Source organism: Psammomys obesus, unplaced genomic scaffold (assembly GCF_907164565.1).
Source record: "Psammomys obesus unplaced genomic scaffold, mPsaObe1.curated_primary_1811, whole genome shotgun sequence".
NCBI lineage: Eukaryota > Metazoa > Chordata > Mammalia > Rodentia > Muridae > Psammomys > Psammomys obesus.
Window position 1 is genome coordinate 22,744,692 of NW_026596051.1, and position 23,373 is coordinate 22,768,064.

Sequence of the window (23,373 nt, forward strand, 5' to 3'; positions counted from 1 at the left end):
TGTTTTTGCTGGATCTTGATGTAGCACTATTCCTAATTTTCTGAGAAAGCACCAGATTGATTTCCAAAGTGGTTGTACAAGTTTAAATTCCCACCCGCAATGGAAGAGGGTTCCCCTTTCTCCACATCCTCTCCAGCATGTGTTGTCACTCAATTTTTTATCTTAGAGGAACTTCTTTTGAGCAATAACTTTTAGTTCAACTTCAATGTATTATTAGAAAAAATGAAATCTGAATTTTTTTTTTATTCTCTGCAAAGTTTGTTGTACAAGCTCTAGATTATCTATGTCCTTCTTTTTAATGACAAGCGTGGGCAATGGAGTACTTCTTTCCTATGTTAACAGGCTGGAAATGTACAAGCTCAGTGGGTATTATCACCTTCAGAGGAGGCATTTACATATCTACCTCTTGTCATGTTGACCTGGCAAAAGAGCATTTCAGTACAAAGGGAATCGATGTCTGCCCTTCACCATGTCAGCGAGGCAATCACTTGCAAGGGAATCTAAGAGGAAAGGCAGCTGTTCTTCCATCTCCATGATTCCACACATAAGTATTCAATGAAGAATAGATGGAAATATTTGCAACCAATATTGTGTTAATTTTGAGCACATAAATTGGTAGAAGAGGTTCTGGGAATCAAACGCAGGGTCTCGTATAGAGTAGACCAATAGTATGTAACTTACATGTACCCTATACACACCTGTGCACTTACTGTTCTCTAAATCAGGGGTTCTTAGACCTTTTCCACTAGGATCCTCTTTCACTTGAGAAATCATGTAAAATATCCATATGAAGCATCTTCTCATAACTCATAAAAATAGTGTGAAGACAGGTCATTGCTATACATGTAATTTTACAGTTGATTAAAACAGTTAAATTGAAGGCTAATCAGATAATGGTTTACATTTACAAGAAGGACTCATGGCTGTATATTTGATACTGTAAAACAAGACAAGTGAATCTTGGAGACTGGTTATCGGGCTATTCTAGCCAAAACAGTGAGACACAGTTTCAAGAAGAGATCATGTCTCAAAGCATAAGTAAGGAACAAAAGAAGAAGATATTATATTTCAAACTCAGGTCTCTACATAAGCTTTTTTTAAAGAAAAAAAATAGGATATATGGATATTTAACCACCAAAAGTTTACTATAATTCTTCAGATATGTATCAGAAAAGTTCGAGTTAATGTATGCACAAAGCTATTACCTGGTAAAGAAAGTATTACCTGGTATAGAAAAAAATAAAATAAAACTCATAGAATTTTCCCATATAATACACTAACTATTACAGTCAAATAAAGTATGTTACATGTACATGCTGAAGGGCTCATTATAACTATAAAAAAAGAATGAGGCCATCTATATACTAATATGTATGTATCTATATATATGTAGATGTATCTATATTCTTATACAAGCATAAGAATGGTAAGGTTATAACTTTGAACTCATGATCATAATTAGCTCACTAAAATAATAGTGGTGAACACCCAGGCAGGCAGAGGCAGGCAGATCTCTCTGAGACAAGTCCGGTCTACAAAGTGAGTCCAGGACAGCCAAGGCTACAGAGAGAAACACTGTCTTGGAGAAAAAAATAGTAGTGGGGAGGAACAAAAGAGTTCTCAACTAATAATCCCTAAAGCAAAACAAAACAAAACTCAAGTCAAAAGGAAAAAAGATGTGAAACCTCGGTCATTGTATGCTGTGGGAGTGAATGACTAAGCTTATTTTGGGGATTAAAACTTGTTAGACATTTGTGTCATCCTTACTATATATTTCTGTTTAATGAGGGGCTGCTTGTGGTTAAAAAACATTCTTCAAAGACTCATACTAGTTAAAATTAGAAAATGATCCTTTTTCAGGAGACACTAAATCAGTGACTTAGGAGGAAAACACTGAATGTAAGGTTTGAGGGGATCTTGACGATGTAAGAATTAGCATTCCCCCCTCACCTCACTGGCTGATTTCTGCAAGACTGAGATTATTCTGATTGTTTTAATAAAATAGAGTACATTCTTTTGAAAAATATCCCTTTGTTTGCCTCAAAAGGAATTTATAGAAGTATAAAACAAAAATTTCAATACATTTTTAGGCTTTTTTTTTCATTTTTCAATTCTGAAGATTTCTTTGTTTGTTGGTCTATCTGTTTTGTCTTCTCTCTCTCTCTCACTCTCTCTCATGCGCATGCACACACACACACACACACATACATACAGATTTTAGTCATTTCCATCTCCCCATATTGTCTCATCCTTATGGTCCTCCCTTTCTAAGTGGACCACTTTAAATCTGCTTCCTAAGGAGGGGATCCCTGTGTTTAAGTAATGCTGAGGTTTATTTTCTTTATTTTTTTTTAAGCTCACCTCATGTGAGATATCTGAAGAACACAAAACCTACCAATGAGGGTATTTTTCGCTAAAGAAAGTTTAATCGAAATCTAACAACTCCAAGCTATCACATTTATAAAAATTAGGAAAATTAAAAACAAACCATTAATATTGCTAAGATTGGAAAGTCTATGACTTGATGATCATATTCTGATATCTAAGATAAATTTTGATGAGAGACACTAACAAACTTTCATCTGAGGGAGCAGGTATAAATTATACTGTCCCATATGAATTAATTTTCTAAATGACACTGAGCTACACACAAATAGAGGCCTGGCAGACACATTATGCTTTCTGGTTTGTGGATGTATTATATTTTTTAAAAAATCATGGAAAGAGATTATAAATATGAATGAATAAATCTGATTGTGCCCTGAGTATTGTTTATAATATGGAATTAGTGTTAACTTTGTTAGATGTTAAAATGCTATTATAGATACAGAAGCTTGTGATTATAAGAGGCCTAAAGAAAAGAACACAAACATAAAATAGAGTGACTCCTGGATTTGCTTTCCTGCAGCCATTTAACGCAACAGGTCATTCGGCATGAAAAACGTCTGAAAGTTTTTAAATCCAGGCAGTTGATGTACAGATTTGTCAGTCAATTCATTACACTTTTTTTTCACTATGCTTTTTATCTGTGCTTGTGTGCACAAGCACATGCACACAGGAATGAGTACATGTACACTCGTGTGCTAGGCCACACTTGTGGAGGTCAAAGGGCAATTTATGGGAATCAGTTCTCGCCTTTTACAGTGTGAGCTCTGGGACCCAAACTCAAGTCTGCAGGGTTGGCAGCAAGCACTTTCACCCACCAAGCCATCTCACTGGTCTCATCAATTTCTTCTGAGTTAAAATACTTTCTAATAAATGTTAAAACAATGAGTTCTATTGAGCATCTTGAGTTGTGTCTCTGTTCAGAAGTATGACCACCATTATTATTTTTCATGGTGTTTTGGTATGCACTGGACTCTTACAAATGATGAGAGCTTGAGGAATTTTAGTCTGACATTTTTTTAAATTTTTTATTTAACTTTTATTAATTACACTTTATTCATTTTGTATCCCCCAATAAGCCCCTCCCTCTTCCCCTCCTGGTTCCACCCTCCTCCCTTTTCTGCATGCATGCCCCTCCCCAAGTCCACTGATAGACTAAGATCAGAAAGAAGGAGAGGAGGACCTCCCCTATTAGTCTGACATTTTTAGCAATTCCCTGAGTCATATACACTGAACCCTGATATATAAGGTGAAAGTTAAATACTCTGTCACACAGTAGATTTCTAACTGCAACAGTGAAGTGAATAAACGCCTGGATGGGAGCTCTGTCCATTCCTTTGTGGCACCAGGTAGTTTCTCCAAGCTTAGGATATGCATTTGCACATAGTGTTGGGATGCCGTGGAAACAGGATGGTAAATATTAAGCACCTTGCAGGGCGTAGCATGTGTCAGTTGGTCATTTCTTACTTTGATTCCATCAGTGTTGATCAGTTCTTCTATTCTCTAGATCCATGCTAGTTACTAACAATGTAAGCATATTACATTGAAATGCCTATTGATTTCTATTAATGTGATTGCTATTGACAAACTATTACCTAGAGCCCTGTTTTGATGCTGTGTCTTCAAGCCCAGTGAATATAATTTTGGGAGCTAACCTGTTAAACTGCAATCATAGTAATAGAAAGTACTCTCATAACTAATAAATACAGCATTCCATGGAATTTTCTAGTATCATTCTTATATAGCCAGGTTATAATTTAAAACAAAATGTTACCTAGAATCTATTTTTTGTTTGTTTGTTTCTAATTTAAAACAGATACTTTGTTTTACAATTTTTTTGGTTAGGCTTCTTCCAATTCTTATTTTATTTTGTTTTTCAAAGTTATTTATTTATTCATTTTACATCTTATTCTCCCTTCTTCTTCTCCTCTCCTGCCCCTACTCCTCAGAAAAGAGTAGCCCTCTCACCAACCCACCCCAGCTCATCAAGTTGCATCAGGACTGAATGAGTCCTTTTCTAGTGGTCTAGTGAGGCAGCCTCTCCGGGGGACCTGATCAGAAATCAAGCAATAGAGCCAATTTGGGAGACAGCTCCTCCCCACCCCCACTTGCCTTACTAGGGAAAGCACATGAAGCCTGAGCCAAAGGGATACATCTGTGTAGGGAACCTAGGTCTAGTGCATGCATGGTCCTTGGCCTTGTGCTTCAGTCTTAGCAAACTCTCTAGGCCCTGGTTAGTTGGCTCTGTTGGTCTTATGGAGTTTCTGTCCTCTCCAGGTCCTTCTATCTTTCCTTCTACTTTTCCACAAGACTACCTGCTCTTTGCCCTATGTTTGGCTGTGAGTTCCAGCATCTGTTTCTATCTGCTGCTGGGTGGAGCCTCTCAGAGAACAGCTCTTCTAGGCTCCTGTCTGCAAGCATAGCAGAGTATCCCTAATAAGTGTCAGTGGTTGGCTCTTCCCCCCCCCCCCCCCCCCCCCCCGGGGAAGGGAAGTCTCAGGTTAGGCCAAGCATTGGACATTCTCTCAGTCTTTGCTCTATCCTGGCACATCTTGTAGTAGGATGAATTTTGGGTCAAAGTTTTTGTGCATTGGTTGGTGTTCCCCTTTTTTGAGACAGGTTTCTCTGTGTAGTGCCAGCTGTTCTGAACTCGCTCTTTAGATCAGGCTTGCTTTGAACTCAGAGATCCACCTGTCTCAAAAAAAATTATAAGAATGATATAAAATTGCCCAGTGAATATTGTCAATATTAATTACGTCTTCTATTTCCTCAACAAACTTAGATAAATTGATCAGAGATCAGTTTAGTGGTAGGCTTACTGTATACCACAGCAGATAAATCTTTTCAATTTTTATGTTCTCTATTAAAATACTATAAGAATATTAAGTCCATTTAATGAGTGTACAATTTTGGTCAAGCAATGGACTAAGAATATTCTCATGTCTTGCTTAATTAAATTCTTACAAAACCACTTATCCAAGTGGATAACAGTTACTTCTCTTTGCAACAAAGATAAGATTAACAAGTTAAAATAGTTCCATCTATTTGCCTGAAAATTTCATGATTTACTTATTTTTAATAGCTGAGTAGTATTCCATTGTGTAAATGTGCCACAATTTCTGCGTCCATTCTTCTGTTGGGGGAATCTGAATTATTTAAAGATTCTGGCTATTACAAATACAGTTGCTATGAACATAGTTGAACAAATTTCCTTGTTGGTACTAGAAAAGATCATCCTGAGTGAGGTAACCCAGAAACAGAAAGACAGGCATGGTATATACTTACTTATAAGCAGACGTTAGCCATATAATATAGGATAGCCATACTGAAATGTACAGACTTAAAGAAGCTAAACACTATGGAAGACCCTAGGGAGAATGCTTAAACCTCATTCAGCATGGCAAACAGGATAGACACCAGAAGCGGTGGAAGAGGGGAATAAGATGGGAGCCTACTATAGAGGGTCCTCTGAAAGGTTCCACCCAAAAGGGAATCAAAACAGATTCCCTGCCAAGAGATTCACAGCTAAACTATAGGCAAAGTGCAGAGAGTCTTATGGAAGAAGAGGTGGGGGGAGGTGGATAGAAGGACATGGAGGAGACAATAGCCCCATAAGGAGACCAACAAAACTAAAAAAAAATCTGAGCCACAAGGTCCTGCAGAGACTGAGGCACCAACAAAGTACCATGCACGGAGAGGACCTAGACCTCCTGCTCAGATGTAGCCGATTGGCAGCTCAGTCTCCATTTGGGCTCCTGAGTAAGGGGAGCGGGGGGGGGGGGCTCCCTCTGTCATGAACTCAGTTGCCTGCTCTTTGATCACGTGGCCCTGGCGATGCAGTCTTGCCAGGCCTCGGAGGAAGAGGATCCAGGCAGTCCTGATATGACTTGATAAGCTATGGGCAGATGGCAGAGGAGGCAAGTTCTCCCTTTCAGTGGACTAGGGGAAGACGATATCGGGGAAGAGGAAGGAAGGGTGGGCCTGGAAGGAGTTGAGGGAGGGGGCTTCAATTGGGATATATATTGAATAAATTGTGTAAAAAAATTAAAATGAAATTACAAGTTAAAACTAAAAATAAATAAATAAATAAATTATGAAATAGGTATCTTGAGCAAAGCATCAGCTCTTCTTTCCACACTAACCTGAAGTTGTGCTTCTGCTTTCCCTGGTCGTCTTGTTCTTTGAACTGGACATCAAAATGTTTCTCAATAAGGTGAGATTGCCAAGATAGGTGCTCTCATGCCTACCTCTGAACAAAACAATTTCCAGAATTCCATGTTAGATCTACAACTACTGTTGAGACACACACACACACACTCCCTTCATTCTGAGAAACTGCTCAGCAACAGCAAGTTGGGTGAGTCCCTCAGTACAGAACATCTCCATGTCCCTCTTCACAGTCTGTGGTAAGGCTGCGGCATTGCGTCATTGTCAAGCAAAGTTGCTGGACTCTTTTGTATTTATTCAAGAATTCAAGAACAATCATGCTTTTGAGTTCTTTTCTCTAAGCTGGGTCAAGCAAACGTGATCAAACACCCTGGCTTTAGGTTAACCTTCAAACTCAAGATAAGCAAATGCAATTTGGGCTCCTCTCCTAGCTTATCTTCAGGAAGAGTTTCATACATAGCATTCACTGAAGCTTTGCAAAAACTTTGTTAGCAGAGTGCTTTGTCAGAGATTTCCCATGCCGGACTCAATCCCTTCCTCTCTTTTCTGCTCAACTAACTCTTGCTCCTTTTTTCTTTTTTTGTTGCACCTCAAATACCCTTCTTTCAGGAAGTCTCCTATATTTTTTCCTTGGCTGATAGAATAAATAGCAAAATCACAGTACCTAAAGCGAATATAAACTTGTTCTCTTATAGTTGTGCAGGACAGATATCCAAATATAGTATCCCTGGACCCTGCGCAAGTATCAGTAACCAGTACTCCCTTTGGAGTCTTCCATGACATCTGCTGAGTCATTTGTTTGGCATGGCTGTTGTATGTTATTTTGTGGTCATGTCACTATCATTAAATGTCCTTCCATGCCCTATCATCACACTTCCTTCTTTGTGTATCTGAGTATTAAATGCACCTGTGATTGTGTTCAGGCATATCTACATGATACAAGATAATTCAATTATCAAACTTAAAAGTCTAAATTTATCACATCGGTAGACCTATTTTCCCCTAATAAGGTGACTTATACATGCTCAAGGGGTTTAGAGCTGATATCTTCTGGACGTTTTACTCAGCATATTGTACCTTCCTTATTTCTTTGCTTCCAACCCTAGCTTGTCTTGAGAGTCTGGGTTATGGGCCTTTCATAAGAATTTAAATTTAAGACATTACTTATTTTTTTCAGGATATGTCTAGTAAAGATAATGAGGCTGATATTTTGGTTGATGATAGCTAAAAAAAGCTAGTTGGTTACATTAGGCTGGTCATCAAGAGATTCATAAATACCAGCTAATTTATAGAACAGTTCTAAGATGTAAGAATGATGTTTTGCACCACTTTTCACATCACAGATTTAAGATAGCATGCATGGTAAGCTGATGAACTGAGTTTTGAATCCAGTGTATGTGTCGTTTTGTACCAAGGACATCTTACACACTATTTTTTTCCACTCCACTATAAAGTCCTGGAAGACATCCAGTATCTCCAATTGCTAGCTTACATTTCATGCTTAGAAATATTTGAGAACTGAATTTAGAAGCATACTCTATACTAGCTTTGCCTTTAATTAATATGTGGCTTCAGGTATATCAACAAAACTATTTGAGTCTCAACTATTTAACTATGGTATTAAGTGTTCAATGATTGCTAAGATCTTTAACACTGAGACGTGATAGGCTAGGGTCAGATGGAAGGGTAGGAAGACCTCCCCTATCAGCAAACTGGGGGAGGGGCAGGGATGAGAAGAGGGAGGAAGGGTAGAATTGGGAGGGGACGAGGGAGGGGGCTACAACTGGGATACAAAGTGAATAAATTATAATAAATAAAAGTAAATAAATAAATTTTAAAAGTGTCTTTTCAGAAATGCAATTGAGGCTAAACTTTGGCTGTTGGATCAAGTCAAGTGATGTATTCACTTGACCTATATTGAAGATACTAAGAGTATGGTCCAATTAGTTAAGGAGTTATCAACTTCCAAAGAAGTCATTATGGAATGATCATGTTCCAGAAGCTTTGGAAAAAATGACAAAGGCATCAGTGACATCTTTTTTAGCAAGATGGGCAAGTACCTTTTACTGCTGGAGGAAAGTATTACAGTTCATATGGACTATATCAGGGGACTGGGCCTTGAGTGTCTGTTGTCCTTGCAGCCTAGCTACAGAATCTATACACTCATGTGTCCTAGTCATCTAATAAATGAATTACTGCATCAAGGTATTGTTTGAAAACTTGGTTTACATACCTGCATAACATCCTATAATAAATTAAAGTAATAAGACTCAAATATATGAAGAAATTAACCCCAGATGCAACAGTTGCATGTGAAAATGCATGAGTCTTCCATACAGGTCACTTCATGGAACAGTTCTCAAATGTGTACTTCTAGACACTCATAAGTTTTAATAGATAACAAAAGAAAAAATGTTGGAAAAAATTCATCAATGTTCTTTATTAGTGATTGTTTGTTCTTTGAAGGTTCTGAAAAAAAAAACAACAACAAAACAAAACTCTCTTCAGTTAGATTAGTAACTACAGAAGAAGAATGCAAATAAGGGACTCTAGGTATGCTCAAAGTGGAGTTGAATGTGACTAACTTCATTATCGTTAATGTGTGACAGACACCATAAAAATCACCTGTAACTAGAACACTGCCTACTCTGTTATTATTGCTCTGGTATTGGGTACTGGTAAGAGGTGACAACATTCATTTCTCAGAAGATGCTTATTGTAAGAAATAGCACCAGCCTTGCATTCAATTCCCACACAGCACAGGTTAGTTGTGTGGTCATGGACAAGCTGCAGGGGCTGCCTTCTTACAGATTAGAAAAGATTAGGGCTTGGGGTTTGGTGAAGACAGAGGTGAGAAGATAAGATGAGGACTTAGTGGGATTCTGCTGAATTAGCAGGATAAGTTTGAGTACAGTCTTTGCCAATTAATTTCAACATGTTCTAACTGGTTTAAAGGAGGATTTCAAGACTACACCTTGTCAGTTAATTTATTCCCAAGTGTTTCACTTGTGTTACCATCAGATACCTTACTCTAGGAAAAAACCCCAAAGCCATGCTCCAAATGAAAAAGGTGCATTTATTTAAAATAAGAATCAAATGACATCACTACTCACAATAATAATAAGTTGAAGAGGCAAAAGTTGTAAGAATGCCACACTAAAGCTTTAAAAATATAACATATACAAATACATACATATATATATATATATATGTATGTATTTGTATATATATATATATATATATATACACAAAGTATATATATATACTTTGCTGTGTCTGTTTCTACTGTACTCTTTAAGAATACCTTTAGTTTCAGCACAATAATATTGCTCATCTGAATGAGATGTTGATCACGTAGACAATAATGGGTTTCTGTTTTGTTAGTGATTACTTCGTACATTTTCTTAGGTTTTATACTAGCATAAAGCTATTAGCATTGGGTGAAAATAATGATTATATACATACATACATACATATATATATATATATATGCATATTTAAGTGACATTACAATAACATATGGACCAAACACTTGTGGATCCATGAGAATATGTTTCTTGCAGATGGCATTTATGTATCATTCAAGTCTGAGCAGAGTGTCTCTGTCTTGCAGCAATGGCAGATTCCTTGCCATCCTTCAAACATTTCTAAGCATAACACAGGGACATGAACTATTTCAAAAATCACCAAGAACAGATGCATTGACTGGGGAATAAGTAAGTAAAATAAGACACAATAAGCTGTTGCTCTGTCCTCAAAGGTACAGGTCTAGTGAGTTCCACTTTTGCTTCATGTCAAGGGTTTTCATTGGTGACTGTTACGGTTTGGATATGAAATATCTCTAAAGTGTATGTGTAGATCATTGGGTCTGATTTGATGATGCTATTTTGAAAGCTTCTGGAAAAGTGGGACATGGGGGCTACATGGAAGGAGGAGGTTATTAGGCTTGTGCATTTGAAGGTGTTGCCTGGTCTTTAGAACCTTCCTTCCATTGTCTCTACTTATTGTTTAATAGGCAAAGGGGCTCCTGCCTCAGTCTGTGGCTGCCATGATATTCTGCTCAAATGCAGAGGACCAAGAAACAGTGAGAAAGAATCAATTTTTCCTCCTTTGATTGTTCTATCCACAGTGTTGGCCACAGTAATACAAAGAAAACTAAAGCAGAGATGAGTTTATTGTTCCCAAGCCTCCCTTTCTGAGACTAAGTATCTCCTCTACATTTCCCTTCTGTGGGTCAAAGAAAAGAGAAATGAAAGTAGTTGAGAGCCACAAAGAGCCGTTAATACTTGCATTCTATTTTGTTTTGTCAGAGACTCATGAGATATACCAGATTTTTTTCTGATTTTTTTTGCAATGAAACATCTCAGGAAGAAAAAAAAAAAACGCTTTTAGAAAGCACAAGGTCAATGAAATAAATGTTTCTTGCATCTAATCTAGACTCTGATCTTGCCGAATGCAAAGTTGATGTACTGCACAAGAAAAAACAAAAATGATAAACCAAAAATCTTGGGGAAGTAGTTTTAGGTCAAATGTCTAACTGAATTGGAGTTTTGATTTTTTTTTTTTCTGTAGTTTCCTTTCAGTTGATCCAGGCATTCAGATTTCCAGAGAGCCACACATGTGCTGGCATTTTTAGCTACAGAGTCTACGGGCTCATATGAGCCTGACTCACTCTTGAATGGAGCCAATATTGTTCACCACAGACATCCACTCTCCTCATTGATGAATTTCAGTCCTGATTTAAATGAAAGAAGGGAGAAAACCATTTTTTTTCCATCTTGCAGTATTTCTTTCAGCCAGTGATGCTCTATTGTTCTGTTCTCTGTGTTATGAAACCACCAAATTGGTTTGCAGAGACTGATCTAAGTTTCAGATTATTAATTTTAGCATGTAATTCAATCTTTGAACCTCAGTTTTCTTAATTGCAAATACAGGATATTCAAGATCATCTTTTGAACATAAATACTTTAGAAACAATCAGGTAGATGTTTCTCGGACATCCTCATGGTGCTACAAGAAGGTAATATCTGTTCTTCTATTTGTTTATTTGTTGAGAGGTGTTTTTACTATGTAGCACAGATTGGAACTCACCTAGTAGTTCAGACCAACCTCAATCTCACTATCCTCTTGTCTCAGCTTCCTGAGTGCTAGGGATGATGGGCTGGAAACAGCATGGACAGGGAAAGCAATTTTGGAGGGTTATATATACTATAGACAGAGAGCTATAGAGCACATACAGTGAAAGCTAAAGAGACAGGGAGGGAAGAAAATAGAAAGAGAGAGCAGGGGAAGGAAGGGACAGAGGGAAGGAAAAATGGAGGGAGGGAGAGGTGACTTAAAGTCAAAGTGAGACTCCTGTGAAGAAAAATCATTTCCCAAAATGCTCCAAGCTTCTCACCTGGAGGAATTCATGAACCCAAATGCTCAAATGATGCTTGTTCAGCATCTTGTAGATCTTTGCAGGTCTTTCCAGCACCAAACTTACTCTTCTTGCCTAGATTCTGTCTTTTCCTGATTTCCCACAGACTCATTGAATCCTCCTTTACCTCAAAGCATCAGTGCAGTTATGATTCCAGTATTACAGCCCAGCTCTCTCTGTGTTCTACAATTATGCATTTATGACGGAGGAATTTGATATCAATGTTTAGCTTTTTCATACCTGGTCAGACGATTTCACTTTGGATTTCCATGGACTCCAGGTAAAATTCTAGGTCTGATGTTTCCTAAATCTGTGACCTTAAGCAAGCTACTAAATTTCTAGCATATGTATGTATTTTTCTATAGTCACAGAGGAGTAACTTTGAAATTTAGCACTGAACCATATAGTGGGAAAAAAAAAGAAATCACAATGGGATGCTAAATAATCTTCATGTTTATTTTGTGCCTAGACTGGAAGTCATTTTATGGTTGAGTAGTATATCTGTCAGTGGCGTACATCAGCTTCAGCCATAGGAGGGTTGAGGCTGTAGCATATTCTTCCAAAAAGCAGGTGGTATGTGTGTGTTGGTATCTACTCAACATATTAGAGATATTGTACTCTGGGAATTCTCTTGTCTCAGCCTCCCCAATTCCAAGATCACAAGTGCAGGCCACTGCACTTGCCTTTTTATATGGGTGATGGGGATCAAAACTCAGGTAAGGGCTTTACTAACTAAGCCTTCTACCTAGGCTTCTTAAAGAACTGTTAAAGCCAAGTGAAGCATACTTCCTTGTCTATGGAGCTCTTGCCACTGTCTCAGACACTGAAGATTCCCTCCCAAGATTGATCTGAATCAGAGCCATCTAGTCTGTTGCAGGAGCTGGAGTATAGCCCCTGGTCATAGCTTTGCATTCTAAGAGAGTCCTAGAATGGTTGTATTTAGCTCTCAATGTGAATTTATCAAACAAGTATGTTTTGACTTTGAAAAGGCAAAATTGGAAACATACAGAATCAAAAGGGAATAATTTAACAACCATCTGTGTACCTGCCATTTATAATTAATAGGTATTAACATTTCATGATTTCTTCACACATTTTGGTTCACAAAATAGCATCATTGTAAAGCTGAAGCCTGATGCTCAGTCCTGTGCCCCTCCCTCTTTCCCAAGAGAGATATTACGATGTGTTTTATTTGCAATTTACCTCTCAAGCAGCAAAGCTCTAATCCACAAACAATATGCTAAATTTTTAATATTTAATACAATTATTCCCAAGTGATATCTGTCTTTTTTTGATGAGTGTGATTTCCTTCAACATAGTGCTTCCTAAAGGTTTGTCTTGATGCATGTAGGTCAAGTTTATTCAGTATCTTCTACAAACAAATGTTTAAGATGAAATTTCAGATTTTTTTTTTTTTTTGCTTCAACTTTCTAAAGACTCAGTGTCACAGACTGGAGATCTGCACAGATTAACAAGCTGAGAAAAGTATCAATGTGGGGAGGAGTTTCGTTTTCTTGCAATTAAAACTGGATTTTCTTGATGATATTATTTATCCTTCTAAATTCAATTTATATTTCTGTTTGGGTTTTTCTTGGGACTAATCTTTACCCACAGTGTCATATATTAACTTTTACAAGGTCACATGACAACTCACTAGATAACCAAAATATTGCAGGAATAGATTTCCATGGGCCATTTTTTTTCCAATTTATCATCTATCTTCACACATGCCTAAAATCAGCAGACAGGAACTAGTGTCCTCAAATCCACTAACAAAGCCTGGGACTGCCAGCTCTCTCTTTGATCCATTGTTTTCTGACTGACAGAAATCTTCACTTATGAAATTACTCTGCAAAAACAATCTTTATTATTAATATTTTTGTCTCCAGTAATGATAATTGTACTATAGATCCTGTTCTAGCTAGCGTTATGTCAACTTGACACAAGCTAGAGTCATCAGAAAGAAGGGAGCTTCAACTGAGAAAATGCCACCTTAAGATTAGTTTGTAGGCAAGCTTGTGGATCACTTTCTTTTTTTAATTTAATTTTTATTTTTTATATTAATTACAGTTTATTCACTTTGTACCACAGCTGCAGCACCCTCCCTCATTTTCTCCCAATCCCACCCTCCCTCCTCACTTCCTCCCATGCCCCTAACCAAGTCCAGTGTTAGGGGAGGTCCTCCCACCCTTCCATCTGACCCTAGCTAATCAGGTCTCATCAGGACTGGCTGCACTGTCCTCCTCTGTGGCCTGGTAAGGCTGCTCCTCTTTGAGAGGCGGGGGAGGTTGTCAAAGAGACCACCACTGAGTTCATGTCAGAGACAGTCTCCCTTTCCCTTACTAAGGAACCCTCTTGGATACTGAGCTGCCATGGGCTACATCTGAGCAGGGGTTCTAGGTTATATCCATGAATGGTCCTTGGTTGGAGTATCAGTCTCATAAAAGATCCCTGTGCCCAGATATTTTGTTTCTGTTGCTCTCCTTGTGGAGCATCTGTCCTCTCCAGTCCCACTATCTCCCCCTTCTTTCATAGGATTCCCTGCACTCTGCCCAAAGTTTGGTTATGAGTCTCAGCATGTGCTCTGATACACTGCCGGGTAGAGCCTTTCAGAAGTCCTCTGTGGTAGGCTCCAGTCCTGTTTCCTGTTTTCTAGTTCTTCCAATGATGGCATAGAAACACTTAAAGAAATGCTCAACGTCTTTATCAGAGACATGCACATCAAAACGACCCTGAGATTTCAGCTTACACTCATCAGAATGGCTAACGTCAAAACCTCAAGTGTCAATACATGCTGGAGAGGATGTGGCGAAAGGGGAGCCCTTCTCCATTGCTGGTGGGAATTTAAACTTGTACTACTACTTTGGAAATCAATCTGGCGCTTTCTCAGACAATTAAGAATGGCACTTCCTCAAGATCCAGCTATATCACTTTTAGGCATATTTCCAAAATACGCTCAAGTACACAACAAGGACATTTGTTCAACCATCTTCAGAGCAGCTTTATTCGTAATAGGTAGAACCTGGAAACAACCCAGATATCCCTCAGTTGAGGAATGGATACAGAAATTGTGGTATATTTACACAATGGAATACTACTCAGTAATTAAAAACAAAGAAATTATGAAATTTTCAGACAAATGGAGGGATCTAGAAAAGATCATCCTGAGTCAAGTATTCCAGAAGCAGAAAGACACACACGGTATATACTCACTTATAAGTGGATACTAGACCTATAATATAGGATAAACATACTAAAATATGTACACCTAAAGAAGCTAAACAAGAAGAAGGTCCTTGGGTAATATGATCAAACCTCACTCAGAAAGACAAACTGGATGGACACTGGAAGAAGGAGAAAACAGGGTCACTTTCTTAATTGATGATTGATATGGGAGGTCTCAGCCCACTGTGGTGTGGTTTCTTGCCCTGGGTTCTATAAGACCAAAAAGCTCCATGAAGAGCAAGCCAGTAATCAGCACCCCTCCATGGCTCCAGATTCTGCCTCCAGATTTCTTCCCTGTTTGAGTTTCTGTCCTAACTTCCTTCAGTGGTGAACAGTGATATGGAATTATAAACCAAATAAACCCTTCCCTCCAAGTTTCTTTGGTCATGGTGTATCATCTCACCAACAGTAACTCTATGACAGATCCTGTATTATTATTATCCTACCCACTAAGAAGATCAGAATCTCACAACAGAATTGCAGCTTTTCCCTTGTAAGTCAAAGGTCTATTTCTATGCCATCTGGCTCCTTTATGACATTTTTTTTTTTTTACTTAAGGTGTTTTAGCTTATTTGTAAAATTTCAAAAATACTATGATGTATGTCTTCAAATGATTACTGTGAAAACTAGATGCTTGCATTTTCATTTATTTTATTTGATAGTTGTGCTGAGAACCAAAGTCAGTATGCTAAGCAATCATTCCACCACTATATCCTTTATATGCTTTTCAAAATAAAAGGAAAAAGCAAAAGTTATTAATATACATATACTATTTTGAAGTGTTTTATAATATACAGCATCATTCAGAGAAGTCTTCTTGGACTCTAAGACAGACATGCTCATCTCATATCTTCTAATTTAAAGGATTTCCAACTTTTGAAGAAAACACAGTTGTTTCTGTTGAGAGTTTGGTTTGGGGGATTGTTCGATGGCAAGTGAAAATATTTCACAAAACAATCCAAATGAATTGATATAAAAATTAAATACCTTCAATATTAGACAATTCAAGACCCCTAAAGCACTCAATATAAATCTGTCATTCTTTTCTTTTCCTAAGATCCATTATACTTTTTTTTTTCTAGGTAGTTGCATAAGGCATCAAATAAATCTATCAGCTCTTCATTCTCTTCATCCTCAATAGCTCAAGAATGTTTAATGAGATTTTAGAATTTAGGGAATCAACACCCTCCGCAATAGTCACAAATAATATAAAATATCTTGTTATAACTCTAACCAAGCACATAAAAACGTATATGACCTGATCTATACGCTTCTGAAAAAAGAAAATGAAGAAGATATTAGTTGATGGAAAACATAGATTGGTAGGATAAACATTAAAATGACCATCTTACCAAAAACAATCTAAATATTGAATGCAATTCCCATCAAAATACCAACACAATTATTTACAGACCTTGAAAGAACAATTCTCAACTTACTATGGAAAAAGAAAATATCCAGAATATATATAACAATTCTGTACAAAAAAGGAACTTTTGGAGGTATTATCATCCCTGATTTTAAGCTGTACTACAGAGCAATATTAACAAAAACTGCACAGTATTGACATAAAAACAGACAGGTTGATCAATGAAATCAAATTTAAGACCCAGCAATACACCCACCTACCTACAGAACCTTGATTTTTAACAAACAAGTCAAAACCATACAATGGGGACAAAATCATCTTCAACAATTGTTTCACCTCTAACCAGAAGTCTGCATGTAGAAGAATGCAAATAGATTCATATCCATCACCCACAGAACTCAAATACAAGTAGATCAAAGACTGCAACATAAAACCAGATACACTAAGTTTAATAGAAGAGAAAGTGGGGAATAGTCTTGAACTCATTGGTTCAAGAGAACTCTTCCTGAACAGAACATCAACAGATCAGGCACTAAGGTCAACATTTATAATTAATAAATTGGAACTCATAAAGTAGAAAAACTTCTGTAAGGCAAAAGATACTGTCAATAGAACAAAACAGCAGCCTACAGGCTGGGAAAATATATTTAACAACCCTCTATCAGACAAAGCAGAGAGCTAATATCCAAAATTCATAAGAACTCAAGAAATGAGACACTAAAAAACCCACAATAATCCAATTTAAAAATGGGGTAGAGAGCTAAATAGAGAATTCTCAATAGAGGAATATCAAATGGCAGAGAAACAGTTAAAGAAATGCTCAACATCCCTAGCCATCAGGGAAATGCAAATCAAAATGACCCTGAGATTTCCCCTTACACCCATCTGAATGCCTAAGATCAAAGACTCAGGTGACAACCCATGCTGGAGAGATTGTGTAGAAAGGGAAACCCTTTTCCACTGCTGGTGGGAATGTAAACTTGTACAAACACTTTGGAAATCAATCTGGCACTTTCTCAGAAAATTAGAAATAGTGTTACCTCAAGATTCAGCTCTACTACACCTACACATATATCCAAAAGATGCTCAAGTACACAACAAGAACATTTGTTCAACCATGTTTATAGCAACTTTATTCATAATAGCCAGAATCTGGAACAACCCAGATGTCCCTCAAATAAAGAATGGATAAAAAAATATGTGGTACCTTTACACAATGGAATATCACTCAGCTATTAACGACATGAAAATTTCCGGCAAATGGATGGAACTACAAAATATCCTGAGTGAGGTAATCCAGACCCAGAAAGACACACATGGTATGAACTTACTTATAAGAAGATATTAGCCATATAGTACAGGCTAACCATATTACAATCCACAGACCCAAAGAAGTTGAGCAATAAGGAGGTCTAAAAGAGGATGCTTGAATTTCACTCAGAAGGAGAAATAGAAGAGACACTGGAAGTGTATGAAGAGAGGGATCTGGGTAAGAAGGAATGTTGGGAGGGGGAAGGGAGTGAGGAACAGATGTGGGGAAAGTAGGGGTTGGGCATGAGAGGGCTGGGAGAGATAAGGGAAAACAAGAGAGTCCATCTCTGGGACAAGTTGGAGACCTGCTACAGAGTAGGCTTCTGGGCGGATATGGGGTGACACTAGCTGAGACTCCTAGCAGCAGTGTGCATGGAGACTGAAGTGGCTACCTCCCAGCCAGGCAAGACTTAAAGTGGAATAAGAGGAAAGCCAACCCACCCACAAAACTTTTGTCCCAAAATTTACTCTGCCTACAAAATTTGCAGGGGTAAAGATGTAGCAGAGATTGATGAGATGAATAACCAATGACTGGCCCAACCTGAGACCCACCCCATAGGAGACAGCCAACCCCTGACACTATTTATGGCAATCTACTGCGCTTACAGACAGGAGTCTATCATAACTGTCCCTTGAGAGGCTCCATTCAGGAGTGAATCTAAACAGATGCTGAGACCTACAGGCAAAGGTTAGGTGGTGCTCCAGGAGTGGAAGAGCTGGGGGGAAGGACAGAAGAATCTGGACAGGACAAGAACTCCACAAGAAGACAGAGTCAACTAACCTAATCTCATGGCTGCTTACAAGACTGAAGCACCAAGCAAAGAGCATGCAATAGATGGGACCTAGATTCCCTACAAATGTAACTTATGGGCAGCTTAGTGTTCACATAGGTCTCCTACCAAGTGGAGTGGGGACTGTTTCTAAAATGGATTCTGTTGCCTGCTTTTGTTTCACTTTCCCCTAGCTATGATACCTTGTCTGGCCTCAGTGGAAGAGGAGGTGCCTAGTCCTGATGCAACTTGATGTCCTGTGTGTGTGTGGGGGGGGGGGGGGGGTTCCCGTTGTTGGGGGGGGGGGGGGGGGGGGGGGGGGGGGGGGGGGGTGTGCCGGTTGGGGGGGGGGAGGGGGGGGGGGGAAAGAGGGAAGAAGGCTGGTGGGTGGGACATGGAGGAGGGAGGGGCTGCAATGAGGATGTGAAGTGAATAAATAATTAAAAAAAAAAAAAACAAGACAAACCCTCTCATCCTCAAACACCATGGTTTGTATCAGGTAGTATATTATATCTTGATCTTGAACAGAGGGGTCTGAATGAAGCTTTTATTTTCTTGTTTAGCAAAAGAGAAGTTGTACTCCAAAAGGACGAATTACCTTCTCTTTTTTTTCCACAACTTTCAAATGTCTGAGGGAGGTCTTTCCTACTTTACTCTAGGTCCAGGGCCATCAACTCTAAGCTCTGTTACATCTATGAGGTCACCCAAGTTAAAAAGGAAAGAAAGAGAAAACAATGTTTCTTATCAGCATACAGTTTATTCAGTCAACATGGCACAGTGTGTCACCTTATTTGCAGTAATTACTACCTTAAAGCCTGTAACTTAAAGGGGATCACTCACATCATAATTATAGTGAATAAAAGTGATGGGCCATTAACTCCCTGTGACTGTGAGTCCTGTACAAATACAAATTAAGTTCTACTCCTTTGCCTGACTAGGAAGGGAGAGAACAATTGGCTGCAGTCAGCTGATCAAGCTCGTCACTTTCCCTCTCTTAGATTTTCCCATTTTCTGTCTTCTCTGGGGAGAGTTTGCTAAGATGGCTGTAGTTTTTCTGGACATGTGATGAATGCTCACTGTTTCAGGTTTTTTTTTTTAATCTAGGACAGATGGTGTAGCATTCTCACATCCTTGGAGTGTTTTAACCGCATTAGTGCAAGAACTAGATTCTGCCATTGTCTGCTATTCCCAAAGGAACCTCACTATTAAACAGGCACAGTTCTGTATAATTCCACCCTCCCTGTCCCATCTACTTTGCTCTGATTATCTCCTAGGACATTCCATTGACATCTAGATAAACCCAGCCCCAATATTCACTAGCTTTGTGGTCCTTTCTACTCAAGCATCATTGTGATCCAATATGTTTGCCCTTGTCTCCCTGTGTACTGACTTTGAATTAACTTCTCTAAGAATGATTTACTGAACTAAATCTATCAGTGACACCCTTTGCATTTGGCACATGTAAAAGCTGACCTGTCATCTGATTATATTCTTGGAGATATCTCTTCCTTTGTATTTTCTAGGATGGTCCCCAGCAATCTCTTTATAGTGGTTGTGAAATTGTGAAATCTTGGCAAAGTCAAGACTCCACAGTTGTCCTTTAATATCATTAAGAATGTATGGACTTTGTTCATTCATGATCCATGGGACTAAACATTTAACAAATAAGAAAAATTATAGCTAATAGGTCATCTGACTAACAAGGAAGATTCTGGAGTAATTTCTGAAGTATTAAACAAAAATCCATAAGGGCCCAGCAATGTGACTTTAACAAAACAAGCTTGATGGTGACTAGAAAAATCTTTCTTACTGAATATTTGCTGTGTCTTTCTTCATCAAAAGATCCTGGTTCCAACAGCATTTATTCATAGTCAGATTTAATTTGGGAGTAATATAGGCACAAATAGAGGCACACAGACTCATTTCATAGAATTTTTTTTTTCCTGCAGGGAAGTGGAAACTTTGATGTCATGGGGAGAGTATAGGTAAGAGCTGCCCTGAGCTAGCCTCTTTGTTCAGCAAGCTGTCCTCCCAGCTCCCCTTTGCACAGTGCATTCTGCTAGGAGCACCTGGCAGACCATAAGGGCCTGGGTGCTAGAGTCTCAGCTGTGGTTTGAATTCCAGCTTTGCCACATTCCTACTGATGTTCTTTGCTAAACGGTAGCCTACCTTCTTACTATTTACAAAATAACATTAACTGCTTTGGATTATTGTGTGAGAATGAGGTATAAAACTCCAGATCAAAGCTCTTCAAAAAAGGCTGTAGTTCACTCAATACCTAATTTTAGTCACATTTATTTTTGCAAAGAAGCTAACCACATCTACAAACTGCAAAGGGTCCATAGTGACATATTTTTCCATTCTCTTCTGACATCTGACACCTACAATTTACAGGCTCTCCATGGTATTCAGTCCAGGATTCTCAGTAGCTTCTTATATAAAGTTAGGGCAATCCTACCTGTGAGGCTCTGCTGGATAAGGTTGAAGTCAGTCATTTCAGCATAGCCATTTATTTGCTCCCTTTTCTCAGCAGGGTACAAACAGTCTTCCCTGATCTGGTTGCTTCCAGGTCTCATTAGAAGCATCACAGAGCCCTCAAGGCATAGGTCAGATCCTTCCCTGATAAGGACACTGTTCTAGCAAGCTTCTCTGATTTTCTAGAAATGCCCTACCCTACTAAGGATCTTAGTACAACAGAGACCTTCAATTGTTCTTGGAGATGCCCCCTCCCCACAGGCTAATTAAGTACTTACTGTATTTTCCTTCTCGTGATAGGACTGTTAAGTATCCTTGATCTCAGGGAATCAAACACATTCACCTTCGAAATCCCTTCTTCTGCCCTGGGTTTATATGCCCTTGATTTCACATGAATAAAGGTATGAGCTTTCTCACTTGAAGACTGAGATTTGTCATTTATCTTCCATCAAGGCTGCATCTCATGGGGTGTATGTCTTGGCTGCAAGCCAACAGGCATGGGGTTTGGCCCACACCTCTGCCTTTCATAGGACAACAGCTTAACGAAGAGTTGTAACACTCTGGTATCACCATAGGCTTCCACTGCCACCAGAGATCTCATGCTAAAAGAGCTAAACTTAACACTCTTTGTAAAACCTTTTCCGCACCCTGGCTTAGCCCACTCAGGCTTCACCCTAAGGTGCTCTAGCTGCCCCAGAGAGAAATGCAAGCTCCATTCTCCTTCTGGAAGCTGAACTTCAGAACCCCAGCTGAGATCCAGGCCCCCACCAAATCAATAAAGACAGTACCTTTTCTCAAAGATTCTTATATGAGATACTAAATTTCAATTGATGCTTACCAAATGTCATTTTCTTTTAATCTTGCTCTTGCTGGAAGAAGAAAGTAATGGGTTAATTAGTAAGAAAACAGGGGTATAGGAAGCTATGGACGTTGGTGATTAGCTGAGACGTGGTCCTGGGCTAATAAGCCAAGGCAGGTGAGTTATGACTTTAACATTCTCTCTTCTTTTCCGTGCTTTTGGGCATCTCTTCACTAGACAACCCTTTTGGAGTATGATGGGTGATTAGAAATAATGAGTTTCTTGCCCGTATCTATGTAGAAAACTGCCAAATATCCAGAGCCGGGAGTGTCTATGCATAGGAGTCTATACTTATGTCTTTGCATGTGTCAGAGCCTCTATATCAAAATCCCAGCTTTTGCACTGATGCTCCTGGTTGGACACCATGGTAAGTAAGACCATAAGTCAGTCACTGAGCAACTGAAAGCAGAGATGACAGCCTGGGACTGAGGATTGACATAATGGCTAAGTGAAATACAAGGGTGAAGTCACCATGACTGGCAGGCATTAAGTAGGGTCCACTATGCTAAGTATAAGCATTATTAATCTCCTTAAAGATAAATACATGTAGATAAGAGGGGAATGTCCATGTGGCTGTGTGGGAGGCAACCCTGCCTGCCTGGGAAGAGACCATGGGATTCTTTCTTTTGTATGTCCTGCATAAAGGTATTGGAAGTTCCCCCCTACCATCTGGGAACAACAGAAGGCATCAAGCACAATGCCTACAAGGTGTGGCTGACCTCCTCTGCCTGTGCTGGCTGCTTCATAACAAAGACTTTCTCATGGGCATTGACAGGAGTCCACTCTAACTTTCTAGGCAGTGGGATGTCATGGAGAAGAGAGTAGTCCCATTATAATCTTTAGTCCTTACTTCCTTAGCAGTGATGTGCTTGTCATTCTGCCTCTGGGAATCCCTACTTTTTCATTTTAAGACAGAATGATAGTATATACCTGACAGTTTACTCACGTTACAGATTTGCAGAATATGACACAGAGAACAACACTTACCTAATCTTTGTGTTCCTACTATATCCCAGGCATTTTACTATCTTTGTGGGGTGATATTAGAGAAGCAGCCATTGCCTCTTGGGACTTACAATTACTCAAATATTCTAAATACAACTAGAGAATATGAATTTTCTATTTTCTTTTGGGTCTTTGTATAGAGATGTTTTATAATTTTTGGAGTCCTTGGCTTTTCAATATTTGTACTCTGCTCCTCAGGTAAATTTCAAGTTCAATGTGCCTCAGGCAAATCTATTATTTTTAAGCCAGGAAGTTGGGAGAAGTGCTTTCAAGCTTGAGGAAGTTCTAAGGTGGGAGGAACAAAGAAACATTACAAAGAGTTTTCTTTCTTTCTTTCTTTCTTTCTTTCTTTCTTTCTTTCTTTCTTTCTTTCTTTCTTTCTTTCTTT